The sequence below is a fragment of the Glycine max genome, chromosome 7 (assembly GCF_000004515.6).
Source record: "Glycine max cultivar Williams 82 chromosome 7, Glycine_max_v4.0, whole genome shotgun sequence".
NCBI lineage: Eukaryota > Viridiplantae > Streptophyta > Magnoliopsida > Fabales > Fabaceae > Glycine > Glycine max.
Genome location: NC_038243.2, coordinates 17972011 through 17977377, shown reverse-complemented (window position 1 = coordinate 17977377; position 5367 = coordinate 17972011). Strand labels below are relative to the sequence as shown.

Here is a 5367-nt window from a genome sequence, read left to right as displayed (position 1 = left end):
GACGTCCCCACGTGCTTCCCGGTGGTTGACGTCGAAGGCGCACATGAAGGGCATCACAGGAGCACCCTACAGGGCACGTTGTGATGGTTTGACCGTCACAGATGTGTCCTGGTTGCCGTACACGGAGCATCGGGGTGTTAGGGCGTTTCAGGAGATTTCATCGTTCCAGAGTCAGGTCAGATGGGGTCCTATGATCGTCACAGTTTGACCGGAGAGGGTGGTACGCCAGTTCGGTTACATCCAGAGCATCCCTCCGCCGCCTGTTAGTGCACGATTGTCACAGGATTAGATAGATGACAGGTGGATGGAGTTTGCGGATCACTTACTACCTGCGGGTCAGCCTTGTCTAGTGCCTGGGCAGGTATCTACGGATTACATTGAGTGGTTTTTCCGCATATCTCACCCTTTCATGACACCGACCCAGGCAGCTGACCAGCAGAGGGATGCACCAGCTGCAGACCCTGAGGACTACATACAGCCGCCCAGCCCCCAGGTTCCAGTGGCATTTGACCCCCCCTCCATATGTGGTAAGATTATTTGCGCGTTTAATGTTTTATGAGTTGTTGTTTATTTTGAATTTCATAATAAATGTTTTTACTGACTTTGACAGGATGATTACGAGGGATATGAGGCGATTGCACAGAGGTTGGAGCGTGTGCTCAACCTTAGGATAGTCACTACAGGCACAGAGTTATATGACATTATGCAGGACTGCCTGACGATCGCGAGAGGGGGACCCAGTGCTGATGGGACGGTCAGGGCTCGTCAGAGACGCCGCACGGACCATTGATCATTGTATTTATTTTGTTGTGTTGTAGTTGACATGAATATTTGTAATTATTACAGTTTTTGTTTAATATAGTTGACGTGTTTTGCACAGTTTATTATTTTATAATATAGTTTGTTATTCCGATTGTTTGTGGTCCTTAAGCGAAGTTTACGGTTGTTTTAAATTTATTTTTAAAAAAAGGGAACCTAGAATCATGAGTTTTGTTTGTCAGAATTACATAAAAAATAAAAGTTTTTAAAATGATTAATAATTCATAAGTGAACCCTTTTTCCATGTTCAAGTACCCATGTTTGTAAGAATTAAATAAATGAACCCTTTTTCCATGTTTGTAAGAATTACATAAAAAACATAAGTTTTTAAAATCATGAGTTTTGTTTGTAAGAATTACATAAATGAACCTTTTTTCCATGTTCAAGTACCCATGTTTGGGATTTTTTTGCGTGGGTGTGCCAGTGCCCTGAGACAACGGAGGGCGGCCATTTCTCATGTTTGGACGTCAAAGAATCCAAAAAAAATAGTCTCGTTCCATGGTTCCGTCAACTAACACGTCAAAACAAAGCCTCAAAATCCAAAAAAATACGAAATGAACCCTTTTTCCATGTTCAAGTACCCATGTTTGGGATTTTTTTGCGTGGGTGTGCCAGTGCCCTGAGACAACGGAGGGCGGCCATTTCTCATTTTTGGACGTCAAAGAATCCAAAAAAAATAGTCTCGTTCCATGGTTCCGTCAACTAACACGTCAAAACAAAGCCTCAAAATCCAAAAAAATACGAAATGAACCCTTTTTCCATGTTCAAGTACCCATGTTTGGGATTTTTTTGCGTGGGTGTGCCAGTGCCCTGAGACAACGGAGGGCGGCCATTTCTCATGTTTGGATGTCAAAGAATCCAAAAAAAATAGTCCCGTTCCATGGTTCCGTCAACTAACACGTCAAAACAAAGCCTCAAAATCCAAAAAAATACGAAATGAACCCTTTTTCCATGTTCAAGTACCCATGTTTGGGATTTTTTTGCGTGGGTGTGCCAGTGCCCTGAGACAACGGAGGGCGGCCATTTCTCATGTTTGGACGTCAAAGAATCCAAAAAAAATAGTCTCGTTCCATGGTTCCGTCAACTAACACGTCAAAACAAAGCCTCAAAATCCAAAAAAATACGAAATGAACCCTTTTTCCATGTTCAAGTACCCATGTTTGGGATTTTTTTGCGTGGGTGTGCCAGTGCCCTGAGACAACGGAGGGCGGCCATTTCTCATTTTTGGACGTCAAAGAATCCAAAAAAAATAGTCTCGTTCCATGGTTCCGTCAACTAACACGTCAAAACAAAGCCTCAAAATCCAAAAAAATACGAAATGAACCCTTTTTCCATGTTCAAGTACCCATGTTTGGGATTTTTTTGCGTGGGTGTGCCAGTGCCCTGAGACAACGGAGGGCGGCCATTTCTCATGTTTGGATGTCAAAGAATCCAAAAAAAATAGTCCCGTTCCATGGTTCCGTCAACTAACACGTCAAAACAAAGCCTCAAAATCCAAAAAAATACGAAATGAACCCTTTTTCCATGTTCAAGTACCCATGTTTGGGATTTTTTTGCGTGGGTGTGCCAGTGCCCTGAGACAACGGAGGGCGGCCATTTCTCAAGTTTGGATGTCAAAGAATCCAAAAAAAATAGTCTCGTTCCATGGTTCCGTCAACTAACACGTCAAAACAAAGCCTCAAAATCCAAAAAAATACGAAATGAACCCTTTTTCCATGTTCAAGTACCCATGTTTGGGATTTTTTTGCGTGGGTGTGCCAGTGCCCTGAGACAACAGAGGGCGGCCATTTCTCATGTTTGGACGTCAAAGAATCCAAAAAAAATAGTCTCGTTCCATGGTTCCGTCAACTAACACGTCAAAACAAAGCCTCAAAATCCAAAAAAATACGAAATGAACCCTTTTAACAATTAATTTTTTGGACCACTGAAACAACGCATTCAACTTTATTATGGGAATTAAACATGCCGTAAACATATAAAGGTTACATCAACGAAAAAACAAAAAATTAAACAAGACATTCAGTTCTTTAGCGACGTCCCACTGACCTCGTCTTCAACATATTTAGTAAAGACAGCTAAAATTTCTATTGGTCCATATTTTTTCCAGTAGTTAGATTGTACTAACACCTTCAGCAGTTCTTCGTTGGTGATCAGCTCATTTATTTCATATTTTATAACCGTATCTGAATACTCAAACCGAGCTGGTTGGCGGAAAAACAATCGTCTTACCGTTTGTGATTCGTGAATTCCAAGAAGGGGAATCCCTTTAGGTGCAACTTGCTTGATTAAATTCTTCAGTTCATCGATGGTACATGTTGAAGGAATTTGAAATTTCTTAGGATTTTTTCCTGTGAACGCGCAACCAACAAATTTGTTCTACGGTGGCATGTTCCATTTGCCGTTGTAATACAGGATCACGTCATGAATACGAGGCATAGTGCGTTCAAGTAAGTTTATTATTCCATCTGGTGTTCTTCCAACGGTGCATAATAACTCAATCGGACCAACACAAGAAAATTGATCATTACACATTAACATTGTGTTGACATCGTCATCATTTATCAATTTGATACACTCAAAGCGAATTTGGTTACCTGTATCGGTGAATGGCTTCCGGTAGTGAATTTCATCCAAAAATTGTTTGTCGGATAGCTGAAGGGTATTGTGTATTCTGGTTTTTAGGCTTGCAAAATCACACCTATTTGGTACTCGAATGGGCACCGGAGTTGAAGTTTGGAAGTAAACCCCAGTATCATTGTGAATAATCGATCCATTTGGATAAATGAAAGCCAACCTTGAGTTGACAATCATCTGACTGCTAGTTTCTCCTAGAAATGCCATAGTTTGTGTATCAGTTGGGAGATTATTTGAAAGCAAGATAATGTGTGATTTAGTAGCCTAGTCTGCCATATATATAGATGGTTGTGACCGAGCCTTTGTTTAACTTTGTTTACAAAAAAATAGACACGCGTAAATGTGTAGTCAAGTCAGCCAATGTGTTGTCGCTAATGTGTAGTCAAGTCAATCAATGTGTTGTCGAGCGACTGCTAGTTTCAAAATGTGTACTGAAGTCAGCCAATGTGTTGTCACGCTCAAACTGTAATACGCATGCATGTCATTATGTGTTGTCAATTATGACAATGATGTATGCTGCACACGTAAATAATTTTTGTTGGACCAACAATTTCCTTGCTTAACCAAACGAGTAGTTGATAATATTAATTGGTTAGTAACGGGTTACAACGAATTATATCGCATAATGAATACAATTAAATAAACAATGCATGTTTAGTCTTCATTTAGGTCTACATAGTGTGTTTTGAATGACATCAAGCTTGTGTATTGCTGCATTCTACTAATATATGGAATTGCCCATTGCTTTGCCTGAGAATAACAATTGGTTGACCACAACAGCGCTGGGGGCGGCAACGGACAATGGTCTTTCAAATAAACCTGTTGTACATGAACAAACATTATATCATGCGCTGACCGTGCCAAACGAACCAGCGAAGTCATTGCATAATTGTTACACTAACTATATTCAATGTACCTGAACAAAATGATTTCCAAACACGTGACCGACACATATGATGCGGTGGCCAGAAGAGTCAGGTGGTGGTTGACTTCTAAGAGGGAAAAATGTCATGCTTTGTTGCTGGGACAACGATACAAGGATTACGTTATACCGTGAAGCAATCACATATCCCATGTCTGTTATATCCATCCACTTGTCCACACTAACCTGAATGAACCAAACATACACATGTAAGTAATTTAAACATTGTTATTAAAAAAAAGTAACCTAAAAACATACCTTTGAAAATCCATCAACAAGTAGGGACAACTTTAATTGTTCAAATCTCTCTGTGCCACCGAAGAGGTTCATGTACTCATGCGACCACCTGCCAAGTTCTTTAAGCAATTCATTACGCACTAACGGCCACGAATCTTCCCCCATACCTAATAAAGCGCCAATGGACCGATATCCACAGTTACCGTCCGCTTTCACATCCACAACGTCACGAATGAAACCTTGAAAGAATGACGCAAATTGATCCAACATCGGGATGATCCTTGTTGGCTGACACGGTTGAGAACATGATGCACTTCGTTTCACTGGAGAGTTGCTGCTTTGAACAGAATGAAAAGCATCAACATACTCCCAGTAAGACGGATCACGCTTTGTGGATGTTTGACTTCTTTTCATCGGTTTCTTCGGTGCACCTTTAGTGTTCACCTTTGATAGAGGAGGGCACATAGAATTATGATCAGGGTATGCGATTTCTCGAAGTTTACTCTTCAGATTTACTTTGCCAGCCACATCAAGTTTATCAAACCTTTTAGATATGACCTCTATTTCTTCCTTGATGGTGACTTCCGTCTCACATAACCCTTGGTCTGAAAAGCAAAGTCTCCTCCAAAAAAGATGGACTGACTCCAATGGGATGCTGCTAGCAGTATACCTAGAAAGCTCACATGCACAAGGAAGCCCGTGCGTGCTTCTCATCACACAACCACAAGAAGAGAGATTGTTGCCGAGATAACGTA

The 5367-nt window shown here is 41.0% G+C and overlaps 1 long non-coding RNA gene across 1 annotated transcript; it reads right to left on the bottom strand.

Annotated features, from left to right (window-relative positions):
• Window positions 1–4172: 4172 nt before the first annotated feature.
• On the bottom strand, window positions 4173–4432 carry LOC121175127 (uncharacterized). The gene is made up of 2 exons (XR_005892234.1): window positions 4370–4432; window positions 4173–4272 (listed from the first exon to the last, which is right to left on the bottom strand). It is a non-coding gene; the product is annotated as an uncharacterized lncRNA (long non-coding RNA).
• Between the last annotated feature and the right edge of the window lie 935 nt (window positions 4433–5367).